This window comes from Anser cygnoides, chromosome 4, assembly GCF_040182565.1.
Source record: "Anser cygnoides isolate HZ-2024a breed goose chromosome 4, Taihu_goose_T2T_genome, whole genome shotgun sequence".
Taxonomy (NCBI): Eukaryota; Metazoa; Chordata; class Aves; order Anseriformes; family Anatidae; genus Anser; species Anser cygnoides.
This window is the reverse complement of record NC_089876.1, coordinates 33,168,067-33,182,493: the sequence shown is the minus strand read 5'-3', so window position 1 is coordinate 33,182,493 and position 14,427 is coordinate 33,168,067. Positions and strand designations below refer to the sequence as shown.

Below are 14,427 nucleotides of genomic sequence, written 5' to 3'. Positions count from 1 at the left end.
ACCGGCCGGTTGCAGGCAGGAGGCCGGTGTTGGGGCTGCTCCAAACCGCTGGGTTTGGGAGTTAATCGCCTGGTAAAACGGACGGGGCAGCGGGTGTTTTTCCAGCAATTGTTTGTCAGGGCTGGCTGCTGGATGCCTGTCAGCACGCTTTGGCTCCACGCGAGGTGCCCGTGAAGTTACACAGGCACGGGGGTGCCTCTGGGATGAGGGCGGCTTTGATGACAGACCCCAAGCAAGTGTACGCGTATCCCAGGGCTGCCTTGCTTTTCAGTTCCACAGAGCTCAGAAAGATCCTACTTAGCATCACCTAAAGATCTGCCCTGGGGTCATCGCCCCAAAGTCATGTTCCCTATTATTTTTATCTGGTCTATTATTTTGGGGAGGGAGGAGTGTTTCCTTTTGTTATTTGCAAAAGGAATTGTATGTTGATAAATACTCGTGTTTCTAGTTGCTCAAGTACCTTAAGTAGTTTGCTGTTATTTTCTTGGATAAAGATGTAGATTTCATTAACACATTTCACTTCTAGGCTAGTAATGAAAATATAAGTGTTACCACACCCGGTACCAGTCTTTAGCACATGACTTTTTACGTTCCCATTTTTCCAATTGCCTTTTTATGGTCTTTCAGGATTGGACAAGTGTTTATGTGTATGAATGCATGTTCACTTTTGCAATACCACCTTCTGCAATAAGTAAAGTCCTTTCCTTGTAAAGTTTACTTCCCTCACCTCCTTTAGATCATCCAGACTGCAGTAATGTTTTGCTCCAGAAGATACTGTGTGAAGCACAAGGCGCTGCATCAAATGAGTTCACTGCCTCATGTAAATGCTACACTTTTGTTCATCATTTATCCATTTTCATCAAAAAATCAATTTTAATCCATTTTGATCAGATTGGTTTTGCTAGTGTTTCTTCCATTATATTGCTAGTGTAAGAAGCTTGCTGGCAAAGGCAATTTTCTCAGTTTCACTGTCCAACATTTATTCTCAAGTAGCCAACTTTTTACTTCAAAAAATTATATATTTTGGGGAGAATTACAATTAAATTGTCCAAACTTTATATAGTTATATATATATATATATACATACTTCTCAGTGATTTGGATAGTCACATTCATAAATTGGAGATCTTTAATATAAGATTAGTATAATTTTTTTTCTTAAGACTTTCAGATGTTATGGCCAATAATGTATATACTTTATGATTGCTTAACAGATACTTTTTACGTTGTTCATGGTAACAGGTACAGTATATGTTTCCCAATTTTTGTGATTTTTGAAGGGAATATAATATTTGCTTCTCCTGTTGTCCTAAGATTCATACGGCATTTTGGCACAACAACCATGTTCTGATGTTTATGTAGAACTTTCTTAGCTGTGTATTGATAGGTGTTTGAATCTCTAGTTTTCTGCAGAAATTTTAAAGTGAAGGCACATTAGAAGTCAGCATGTTAATATTACCATTAAAAAGTCCACTTTTGTGTTAGTACACTTTGTTATGGTATATTTAAAAAAAACATTGTCCGTATCATTTTGGTTAGTATCTGTTTAGTCCTTGATCCCTGCATTACTTCTTTGCAAAGCCAGTCATGCAAAGGCATCAGTGAATCCCAAACTAGCAATATGACTTCACTGCAACTATGACCTTATTTTGATATTTTTGCTTCTCCGTGCACTCTGCTTTCTCGTTTGCCTTTGCCCTTTTCCTCAGCACAGATTTGTTTTTCATTGCTAATCTTTTAGAAGTCCCTTAGGACATATACCGGTTTCTTCTGTTCTTTTTTCTCAGAGGAAATGTAGTCTGTGAGCTTTAATTATGGTATATTTTAAGATTTTCTACAAGGGGATCTTAATAGAGTCTTCCACACAGTACAGACCGAGAATGACACAGGTGTGGCACAGGAAGCCCCAAATGAACTAAAAGAAGAACTTTAAAATTAGAATAAATGGTGCAAGTGCAAAACAATGCCACAAGGGCAAGTGATTTCCTCTTGTAGTTGTCAGTACAGGATATGTGCTATGCATGATGCAGGGATGCAGAAAAATGTTTACATGTTTTTAGTACTGATGTTTATGTAAAGTTTGATAGTATTAATAACATATGTTGTTAAACAAGGGAGTTGACTGGACAGTTGAAAAGGTCTTAAACTCGGAGGAAAGGGATCCAGAGTAAACTAAAACAGGTATTCATAGTTCTACTCAGTAATCCAACCACTCGGTTTGGCTCCAGGCTAACTGACCAATATTAAGACTTTCAAAAGGCAGAAAGAATGATGTGGTTGATTGTGGGGAGGGGCACGAGGGTGACACAAAACACGCGGCTGGAAGAGAGTGGGAGAAAGACCATAACCAGATCCTTCAGCACATCCAGGAGGTTGGCTTTTTGCACATGTCCAATCCAGGGCAAAACATATTTATGGAAAGTTAGGTACTAAAGGAAAAATCTTATTTTTAGGAGGCATTCAAAGGTTTTAAAGTAATTGCATTAAATATTTTTTCTGAAAACTGCAGACATTATACTTCCTTTTCAGTGATGAATGAGCTGGAAATCTGTTTCAGAGCTACACGCAACATGGTATATTTTTGTGTTAGAATGTTTTTGTTCCAGAGTGATCCATACTGTTGTTGATGCTGGCTGATCAGATTCCTTCCTCTGAAATAATTTTATTGTCGTGTATTTTGTATACACAGTGTTTCTGTGAGCATGTTCATACCTTTAGCTTTACTGGAACACCTGTTCTCCATTTTCTTTTATATTTCTGAACACTTGGGATATCTTTACAACAGTCTTTTCAAACAGTTACTACCCTCCTCACGTTCCTATGATTTATGAAGACATTATGTCTGCCTCTAATTTTCTCAGGGGGATAGGAAACTAAATTTTGTTTTTTTAAAAAAAGTGATTTAAGTAATGTTTTATTGGGTAGCTAATAGATTTTGTCATGGTGCTCTTCTGCACCCATCTTTTTTCCTGTTTATAAGCTGATAATCACGTGAAATCAACTTTGTGTACTTAATGGAAACTGTGTCTGTACTTACGGGGGGCTTTTGCAAAAACTGAATTAGCAATAATACTAACGTATAGGATCTGAGGCAGAAGGTTCCACAAGAAGCTGTGATGCTTAACTAATTATTGAATACTTGATTTTCCATGTTCTCAAAGCCTTTGGGGAATTGTCAGATCACTTTTTGCCCAGGGAAGAGAAAAAACTTTCAAATTCCGAGACACTCATACAGTTATTTGTCTTCAGGAGCAGTGGTTTTCACTGAACACAGGTTAGCGCAGTGCACTTTATAATACTGCAAGGGTTAGCTATTATAAGGAAAACAGGTTGGTAGGAAGGAGGGCCATATGGGAGTAAAGCAAACAAAAAATAAACAGTATTCTTGTTACTTAAAACATAAAATAATAATCATATGCATTTAGTAGGGAGGCTGAAAGGAAGTTTTAACAACATTTTAGTCCAACATCTGTTCTCTGGGTTGTTTTGGTCATCTGTTTTATCACAAAAAGATGCAAAACCAAGCAGAACAAGTAAAAAAAAAAAAATCTCAAGCTTTCAGTAAGCTAAGTGAGGACACATTGCTTTGTGGGCAATTTACCTAGCTATGTTCCAGTCCTCGTGTTTCCCCTACCACGAGGACATACACCCACCACCTTTTCTTTTAGACATACTCTAGCAAAGTTTTCCTCTATGTAGCCTGTAGCAAGCAGTCACATGAAGCTTAGTCATCTGATTGCTCTCTCGTTCCCACATCCTGTATAGAGGCTAAAATTTACACACATACCCACATCCAAACAGGCTAGTGGAGCATTTCTTTAAAGACTCCTTTGGGCAGACGTGATTTTCAGTGAACTAGTTTCCCACTCCTTTTTTCATCCTACCTGGAATGCTATGTTTAAAAGGTATTTTGCTCTTAGAAACCTTTCTGGCTATGTTTCTGCTTGTGGACATGCTGCAGCCCTGCTTCGTTCATACAGCATCTGTGAGGAAGGGCTACATAAGAGCAAAACATGCAGAGCTGAGCTCAGAATGAGCAGAAATACAATTTGGGGAAAAAAAAATAGAGAAGGAAGGTATGGAATAGTGATGACAAAATTAAAGGTGAAAAAGAAGAATGAAATAATGAAACAACGGTTACTATTGACAGTAAGAAGAGAAGGATGGGGAAAAATGAGGACATTAGAAGCCATGAATGAAAGAAAAATATTGATCTCATCTGAAGCAGCATCGCTTGGTTTTAGTCCTCAGAGTTCTAAATAAAGCTTCAGAAGCAATGAGAGTGTTAAGAAGGGTTGATTTATTTTAGCTAGGTTAAAAATACAAAACACAGGAGACTGCAAAAGAGCTGAAATAGGCAAGCGTCACAGACTTACTGGGAGGAGCCTGCTGCATGCCATCTCATGAACATGCAACAACATCTCATGATTCTAAACCTCCAGTCGTTTGTTCTCCCTTCTCCAGTGAACTAGCTGTAGACAAGCTTTCATAGAGCACAAACACACTATTTTTTAAGTTTCCTGACCTTAGGTGCAGGAGCAAACACAGTATGTTTTGCTCTTATTCACTGTGCACTATCCTATAAATGGATAGGATTTATAGACTATAAATTCTTTCCCAGTAGTTTTTCAAGCGCTAAGATATTCAATAGAGTGCCAGAAGCAATTTCACTGAAGTCATCTAGAATTTCACCCTGAGAGTAAGAAACATTGGTTTTCGTTCTTCTCCAGACCTACTGAAGACAATAGTCCTGAACAAGACCTGTGTGTGCATGGCTGTGTTCATTCTTTAGGAAGGAGGGAAAAAAGGAGGGGGGAGGGGGGCATATATCTTGGAAATGAAACATTTTCCTCTTAGATAATCCAGTTTCCAGTCCAACAATCTACCTCTGCGGGCCAACAATGCAAACAAAATCCTATCCTATTTTAGGCTGTTATGTTTTTAAAGTTGGTTCTTGAATTCCTGGAAAAGCAAAAGTATGAGAACCTTCTATGCATGCTGTACATGCCAGGCCCTTTTCTGAAACTGTGTCCTCATCAGGGTGCTTTAGCAAACAAAGTTTTAATGATGATCTTTGTTTGTCTTGCATGCATCTTGCACAATCCTTTCAAATTTGTTTTAGTTCATTGCTTTTAGGATATAAGCCAATGGTGATGGGTGTCTGCAACAGGAAAAGAGAAGAATGAGAGGGATGATTCCTTAAAAAGTTCATTCCTAGAATTCACATAGACCATCTCTGGCTAACTTGAGCTTTCTGGGTGAAAACCAACATAAAGCAAAGCTAACAAAAAAAAAAAAAAAGCAATATTCAAAAGGTACAGAATAGAGTAATACAGAGGTTGTAGTTACATTATGTAATATGTACTGTCTCATTAAGAGTTTAAAATACATGTGATACCTCAGATAATAGAATGCAAAAGTGTTAGCAAATATTTCAAACAGTGATTTTGTCCTCTATGAGAAACTGAACACTGATTTAAAATATATGACTTGAGTCCTTGAGTCTCCACCTCAGTCTACACTTAAAGCAAAATTTGACAGGATTGTGTTATAGAACAGGCTGATTTAAAGGGAAAAAAAAAAGCAGTTGATTTGTTAAGTGTTCTTTGTACTCATTGTATCTCAGGATTTAGCTTGCTCATTTTCTTCTCTTATTTTAACCCTTTCTGAAGTTTCCAGAAAAGCTCCCAAAATAAAAATAGAGTTTCCAGTACAACATTAAAATGGTTAGCCCTACTTCTATGCACAGAATGAGCTGGTTTTCATTTGCAAACCACTAAGTTACTTAACAGGTGTAAATTGAGCCTATATTACTTTAGTTTGAACAAAAAAGAAATCCTGGTATTTGAAATGTATGGTGAATTTGTACTATTTGTACTGTGCTGAGACATCCATTCTTACTTCTCTTCCCAGAGCTAGGAACTGTCCAGTACTATGTTCTGCTGTTCCGGGAGTGTTGTCAGATAAATTAAAAGCCAGGCCAATACTAACTTATCGTGAAAAACTCGTAGCCCTGGTTTTTTGATTCTGATGTAACAGCATGTCACTACTCCTTTCCGGGCAAGTGAAGGAGGCATAGGAACTACTAGGTCCTCGAGTCAAGAGGAAGGGTTTTCTATGTGAGGCTCAGTGCTGAAATGAACATCTTGACTGCGAATAGTTTTCTGTAACATGGGCCTTACGTAGACAGGACTCTGTCTACATAACTTCTTTATAGAGGACAGACACCTTTTAGCTTCTGCTTGTAAAGATTTATTTAAAAAAAAAAAATCTGGAGGATTAAAGAAAAAAGTTAAGGACACAGAAGTAAATAAGTTAAAACATCTTTTCACTAGATGGATCATGTCTGCTTTCTTTCTGTAATGCAATGGTTGCTTTTTGAGATGAACAAACTTGTTAAACTGAAGAAGAGGGGAATTAGTAAATGAGTTGTCAGATGGGCAAAGAAATGCCTGAAAGGAAAGGTGGTGATGTGTTACACTGAATGGCAGGGGGGAGTTGTTAGAGCTCTGTCAAAAGATTGATGTTGAAACTGGTGTTGTTTAATATTTTCATTAGTGGTGTTGGCACAAAGAATAGAACTTGCTAATGAAATTTGTTGACATCAAACTTGGGAAACATTCCCAGTGGGGTGGTGTACTACCAGAATAATTGGATGACCTTGAGGAGTAGAGAAATAAAATGGGATAAAATACAGTTACACAAAGCACAAGGTCATGTGCTCAGGGACTAATAGCAAAGGCTCTCTGATATAAACTTAGAGCTTGTCAAATGGAAGATGAGGGAATTTGAAAGCATGATCTGTAAACCACTGAGAGGGTGGCTGTGCACCACTGATTTGATGTTCCTGTGGAAAAGATGAACTCAGTCATAGGTAAATTCAGCCCTGTATTTTTTGTACAGGTAAGGAGGTACTAATGCCGCTTGTGGTACATGTGACTGGTGAAACTTTAGCTCTAAAACTGTGCACAGATTTGGAAGTGCACAATAATTTAATTGGACTTAGGAGAATTGTAAGAAAAAAAAAGCCCTATTAGAGGAGTGGACAGTAGTCTAAAGGAACTTGGGTTGTTTAGTTTAGCCACATGGAGCCTAAAAGACCTGACAGTCTTTGAATATCCTGGTTGCAGTAAATGTGGAAGGAAAGAAGGAAAGGAGGCCTGTTAAAAAAAAAAAAAAAGTATGTTTTGTTAAGAAAATAACATCAACAGAGCATGAATTAGAAGTTAGAGAAAGTTTTTTGTTTTTAACTGATCAAGCCTCTAAAGCCTAGCAAGCTGAGAGAAAATATCCTCATTATAGGAATTATATGATACAATGATCTGTAATGTGCAAGGGACATGCATTAGAGCATGGAATTTGTTCTGTCCTGTGTTTCATCAAGCTGTAGGTAGAGCACGCTCAGGTCTGAAGTGTCCCGTGTATTAGCTGAAAGCAACCATAGTCTAAACCAGACTGACAGAGGAGGTAGAGAGAATTGTTAGATTTCTTCACTGTGTTAAAGGTGATGGATATGAGCGCTGTGCTGAACAGAGTGTGCTGCTAGTGGCTTTCCTTGCCTCTTAGAAGAGCAATGCTCCTGTGTCCATCTTAGAGAACCGTTGTGCTGCAGGGCTGCTTCACTGCTTCCTTCCCACTGATGGCTTCCGAATTCCCCACTGTCTGCTCCTGTGCCTATTTTGTAAGCTATAGCCACGTGAATGGTAAAATCATGAAATGAAATATATGGAGACTTTTTTGTTTTTATTTTGAATTCTGTGTAGTATCACTTTCTCTTCAGCAGCTGTGCATTAATGAAATGTATTTGTATCACACAAAATCCTGCCAGAAATTAAGTACATTCCATTATAGTTCAGTAATGCTTGATGTAGCTGGTCAGCTTGCTTTTCTTCCTATTTGAACAGCATGTTCTTATTTTTTTCCTTGCCAGCAAATAGTCGAAATGTTCTCATTAAGAACTTGAGGAATGACACATTGCTAGAATTTAAGTGCCAGGATTAAGCCTTATTTGGGTTCTTGACATACGATAGGTCGGCCTAGGAAGAGTCTGTCATGTCTCAAATGTTTGTTTATAGTCATTTGTAGTTATCTTGTGTAGTCATCGTTCAGTAATCTTGAGTGTAATGACTACAGTAACTACTGTTTAAAGTTAATATTTTGCCTAGCTTGAGTAACTTGGCTCGACAGGGGAACTTCACAATGGAAAAGGAAGTGGAGTGATACTCCCTAGATTACTGCATGACTGCAAGCCTTCCTCCTGTGGGAATTGCTAGCCTGCTGCTGTGTGCCATGTGAGATCTCCTTGCTCCTTATGCTGTCCCTTTAAGCCCTTCTCCATTGTTTTCCCTCTTCTGCTTCAGGGGAATTGGATGTATTTTCTTGAAAAAGCGTACCATCCTTATGAGAATGGGAAAGGGATTTGAAGCTTTTTTGGTTTTATCCTTGTCTTCTTTTTTTTTTTCCAGTGTGTGTGTGTTTATGTTGAAGATGACTGTCTACGTGTCCCTCAGAACTCCAGAGAAATCCAGTTCTAAGTTATACCTTCCGCACAAAGCAGCCTGAGGGCATTCCTGCATTAATGAGTACAGCCAGCTCTGAACTGGCAAAGTTCAGGCTGTTCTTTGCACAAACTCCATCGAATATTTTAATCTCCATCTGCTTTTGAAAGAATAGCTGGCTCACAATATTCAGGCTTAATTTTACTCTTATGGTGATTTAAAAATCCTGTGCCTCTTAAAAGCATTACTGAAATTTGTCTCACAATGTCTCTGTCAAGTCGGGAAGTATTGCAAATGCTGCACCAGGTGTTTTGGATGAATAGTTTGTTCACAGGAAATACAGTTTCCATCTGAAATGAATTTGTACTGACTTTAGTTGATGGTTTTGGCCAAACATAACTGTAAGAAAGAAGTTATTTGGACTTCTTAAGAACTGCAGTTAACATCATTTTATTTAAAAACATCCCAAATACTAATTTGTTAATACTTACTTAAATCAGTTAAAATCTGTTCACTGTAGAATTATATCTTTTATTTCCAGTAAAATGAAAGCAGTATGTTTTTCTACCTGTAATGTAGAATTATATCTTTTATTTCCAGTAAAATGAAAGCAGTATGTTTTTCTACCTGTAATGGTTGTGGTATTTGTTATGCACCTGGAATATTATGTGCATATTTGCGTAAACCTGTTTACTTCCTTTTTTTTTTTACCATAACATTTCTTGTTTTAGATTAAAAAAAAAAAAAGTTATATAGCCTGCATTAGTATTTCTATTTAATTGGAAAGCTGAGGAATAAATTATATGTTCTGCCCAAAACCAGTCCATGACAAACCCCATACAAAGTTTGGATTTTTCGGACTATTTTTACCTGAGGCTCTTCTTGTGTTTTAATCAGTAAAGTGAATCTTTCACTTTTATTCATTTTTGTTGAACTTTGTATCATAATCACCACTTACTAAAACTGCCTTTGATATTCTGTGGGCTGATGTGTACTTAACATGTGGAAGGAACATAGTGAGCGTGGATGCAGGAGGGTGAGGTCTCACTGCACAGGATCAGGAGTCTTGCCAAAGGCGTAGCTGAGGTCAGGCTCTTGTGTTCCCTGCGGCGCCCATACTCTGCGTGGGAGGTTTTAAGTTAACCCTGGCTCTCTCTGGTTCTAACTTTTAAGTGTTGTTTTAATTTTAAGTGTTCTCGTTCACATGTGGAACTTGGCTTTCCTCTAGCTGCTCCCATAGTGGATATTTTTATGTAAATGAATAAACCTGTGTGCTAAAAACACTTGCTAGTACTGTTGTAGTACCTATGATTTGTCATGGTACTTATGATTTTTGTAGTACTCATGATTTTCATGAGACTGCCAGACAGTATTTCATAGGGCTCCTTGATCCTTCTTCCCTATTACTGAGCTTTGACAGTGCCTCGTAGAAGACATTTATAGAAATAAACTGGCTAAATGTGGGGTGAACTTTCTCACAAAGCTTTCCAGTTTCCAACAATAAGCCCCAAATTCATATCACATTGAAGCCATTATCTGTAGCAGGCATTTGTTTAATCCTGTTTTGAATTTATTAATACTTTTTGATCCACAGCATCCTGTAGCATCAAGTCCCATGACTAGACGTTTCTTGAAGAAGTATTCATTTGTTTAATTCTAAAGTTTGTTCCTTATCATTTTAAGAGTCAGTTTGTTCCTTAGGTATTGTCCCCTCCTCATCTTCTCCATACCATTTGTGGAGACCTCTGTCATAACTTCATTTATTTGTTTGTAGACAGTGTAATTACTGTTTCCTTGCAGAGAAGTTTTCTTTGTCTCTTTCTGTGCTGAGGCTCCTCTCTTCTACCATGCTGACTTTTTTGGAGGGAAGGGTTAGAACTCTGTACTGGTTTATACTTAGTCTGAACACTTAGCCTGCAGCCTGTTTAAAATAAAGTATTTCCTTGGAAGAAAAAAAAAAAACACCCTTTCTGTTGCTCTTTAATTTCCTTTTAGTTAGAATATTTTATGTTCAATTTTCATTTCTTAAACTATATCAATATGCTGGCTGTATTTTATAACTGTTTAATTTATTATCATCTCTCTTCTCCATTCCAGTTACGTAAGAGCTCTGTGACTGCCATATTATGTATGAATAATTTAGAATATTTATTTGTTTTTGAACAGTATGTAGCCTCTGGGAATAATGAAGGGGACAGCACCACATGACTGTTAGCCATATGGGGATCTTCTGGTATTTCTGTCTAGGCCGCTAACAATTTATGGACCACAGATTAAGAAATTCTAACCCAACATGTATAGTATTTTATGCTTCACTTTCTTACAGTATTTCAAGAAGTGTATTTTTTCCTCCTGTCACAGAGGTGGTCTGGAATATTTTGTGCTGGTTAGTAATGCCATCTAAGAACTGAATTAGAGGGTTGTAGGTTCCAGGTTATTACTGCCTGCTCTGAAAATAAAAACAAAACTTGTAGATACAGGCTCATATTTTTCTCCACAGTTCTGTACAGTTTCCCAGAGTATTTCTGAGGCTTGATGAGGGTTGTTTGTACTTCATCATATGTACCATGCACAAACAACTGCATATGTGGTCAGCCCCAGCTCTGTAATCTAAAACATCCATTCGGATGCTGAACACGTAGTAGCTTAAGGTAATGGCATAAATTTCAATTACAAATACAGATTTGAGATGCAGTAAATGTAATGAATGGTGAAATTCTGCCTCCACAGAAATCAGAGCCAAAACCCTTGTTTGATTTCACTGGGATCAGAAATCCAGCTCCAATGTGCTTTTCCTGGCTATGATTGAAGCAAAGCCTATTAAGCTAATGAAAACACTGCAGTGCTTTGACACAATAGACTACTAATTCATTTCCACAATTGTCGGTTGTGCAGAATATACGGGAGGGCATGCTGACATATTTAAAGCACCTAAGAAGTGTGAATGCATTTAATAAATTATACATCCAAAGTACAATATTAGGTATAAACAAATAGTTTGGAGGCAGACAGTAATAAAGTAATTTAACATGAAGTGTTTGTTTCTTGGTACTGATGGTCTGTGTTACCAACAAATAGGAAACAAATCAGCTACAATTTTTGTTGAAAGGGGGAGAGAGACCATATCTTTTTTTTTTTTTTTAACCCATTTTTACAAACATTCGTTATACCAATCATAAACAAATAACACATCAGCAGAAATCAGCATCAGAGAGTCTCTGGCCTACTGGATTCAAGAAAGAATCTCCAATCACTTACTGTGTGTAGTACTTCTGAAGTTATTTCAGTGCTGCCAGTGTAGAATTTACATTTAAGCATAATTTGGCCTAATAACTTCAGCTAAGTAAAGTGAAGTACAAATATATAATTTTTTTGAGTCTGACCAAAGTATGTGGAATAGGGATGTCATTCTATCAGTAAGCATACTTTCAGGCCATAACTGTATAGGATTAAAATACAGACTCCTGATTACTGTTATTGCTGATAACAATTTATTGTCAATGCTGCATGCAGTAACGACCATGAACTTGGGCTTTTCGTATCATAAAGGTTTTTAAGGTGCATATGTGTTTGTTTGGTTTTTTTAAGTTGTTACTACATTTTTACACACTGTGATCAGTGAGTATTTTGTGTAGGTTGGGAAATGGCAGATCTGTTTCCTCAGTTCACTGCATTGTTGATTAGAACATTGAAATGAATTTTAAAGTCTCTTTTATACTGCTGTAATGGATACCTTAATGTAAATAAAAATGAGGCCAAAAAAAGCTTTGGGAACAAAGACCTTTTAAGCTATATATTTACCCCTACTGCATTTCTGCCTTTTCATCACACCATTCAGTTCCCTTCTCTTTTGGAAGCAAATGTGAGTGTTGTGCGATAAAGTATATGTGCTGTTGTAAGCATATTTTCTAAAAATATTTATATACCTGTTATTGTTTACATTTGTGTAAAGCTGTTGCTTATGTTTTTCCATTTAATTTATCTTTTCAGCTGTACTCCTTAGCTGCAGGAGCTTTTAGAAACACCACTGAAAAGGTAAATATGTCAATTGTTTTGTATATATCTTTCCAGACCTATAACTAAAAAAACTTTATTTTTTCACTTCAGAGCCATATCTTTGTCTAAAAAAATAATACAAATCTCGATATTTGAACTCCTTCATTATTTCTACCCAAAGCTAGTCTCCTGTTGTTGTAGGATACGTTTCAATTGCCATATAAGTTTCTCACAAAATAAATGCCTGTGCTGAAACTCACTGAAGTCATTAGAAAATCTTTGAATCCCCAGCTTTAACAAAAAATCTTCCTCTGTGGCAAAGGATTTTTTTTTTTTGGCAGAGAGGTTTGTTTATTGCAGCGAGACTTGCACAATAAGGCTGCATCTAGAGTGATGCAGCCAGGGAACATTCCTGGACACTGGCAGTTGATCCTCTGTGCTGCTGAATGCTTAGCACGTTGCGCAGTCCTCGCTTCTGCTAATTAACACGCTCCTAAACACTTCCCAGACGTGGTTCAAGAGGTTAATGTGGTCCAAGGCCTATTCCCAAAAGGTGGTTCATCAAAAGCCGCCCAATATTGGAATATTAAATAGTATGGTTGCACGCTTCTGTGTCAGTTGGCCTCAGTTTTAAAAATAGCAGTTCTGGGCACATTTGGTTTACTGGTATGTAGATAGTTCTATGGTAGTCAAGCTAGTAAAGCAGGAGGAACAGGGTTCTGCTGCAGTTGATAACTGTAGATAACTTTAATTAGAGGAACCAGATCAGAGATTATTTCTGAAGTCTCAGTTAGAATTTGAGGATGTAAGGACTGTCAGTAATTTCTAGCCTCATCTAATGCAGTTATTTGGACCATCAAATGAACACATGCATAGCAGACTCAGTGCTTCCAAAAAATCTTAAGCTTCCTGAGCCCTTCCTACTCCACTGGATCCTTGGATATATAGACAGTGAAAGTTACCATCATGTGTATTGCATAAGAAGCAAGGTGGCTTGCTCCACACATATAAGTTATCTTTACAGAGTATACAATAAATATGCTCTGTCCCTTGTTCATAGTCCTTGCTGTGTATATGCTATACACTGATGTTCTCATATTTCTATTCAAACAGAATGATAGCTTCTTGTGGCTTATAAAAAACAAGCTCGAGAACTTGTTTGCATTGCTCCTCACTATAGTTTTTTTCTTTAGCTTTTGCATTTTTAGGCTTGAAGAATTCATAATTTTTATCATTTTCCATATAATTATTGTACATTGTGCACAGTTAAGGTCCCAAAATTAATCCCCTGCTAGGAAAGTGTTCTCTGTCAATGAGGTTGTTTGGTTTTTTTTCCTTCACAAATTTGCTTATGACCTGTGCATTTGGCTGTGCAGTTTGCAGCCAAAATTATTTTACTTTAAAGTAATTTAAAGGTAATGGATGTCAATTTTCTGTGCCAACTACCTGCCTTGAAACCAGAATTGAAACATAGGAACCATTTTTACAGACACACATTTTAGCCACAAGAATGTAGGCAGAATTTTCTGTTGGTCTTTCCATTCTAAATCCATTCCAACATTCTTTTTTTTCAGTTGTCAAGATTCTTGCTGAAATATTCACTTTTGTAGGTCAACGCCAACAAACTTTTAGTAAGAAAAATATCTAGAAAAAGCATTATTTTACTTGCTTACCATCATCATCTTCTGTGGGTTTCATTTAGAGCTAAAATTTGATTAACATGTCACTATAGAGCTTGCAAAACTTTATGAATATTCTGATTTAAAGAAAAAATAGGTAGCTGAGTTATCCAGAAAGCTCTTGTTTGTTGTGTGCATGCTTAGAGACAATTATGCCCTGGAGAAGCATCTGGGATATATGAAAGGGGAGTCGCCTGTTGCTTGAAGCTGTTTCCTATTTCAAAACATACAAATTAAACTGTATGTTAGAATAT

The 14,427-nt window shown here is 37.2% G+C and overlaps 1 pseudogene; it reads left to right on the top strand.

Moving 5' to 3' along the window:
- Nucleotides 1–424: 424 nt before the first annotated feature.
- LOC125184060 (protein transport protein Sec24D-like) overlaps nucleotides 425–14,427 on the top strand; it is a 212,545-nt pseudogene continuing 198,542 nt past the window's right edge.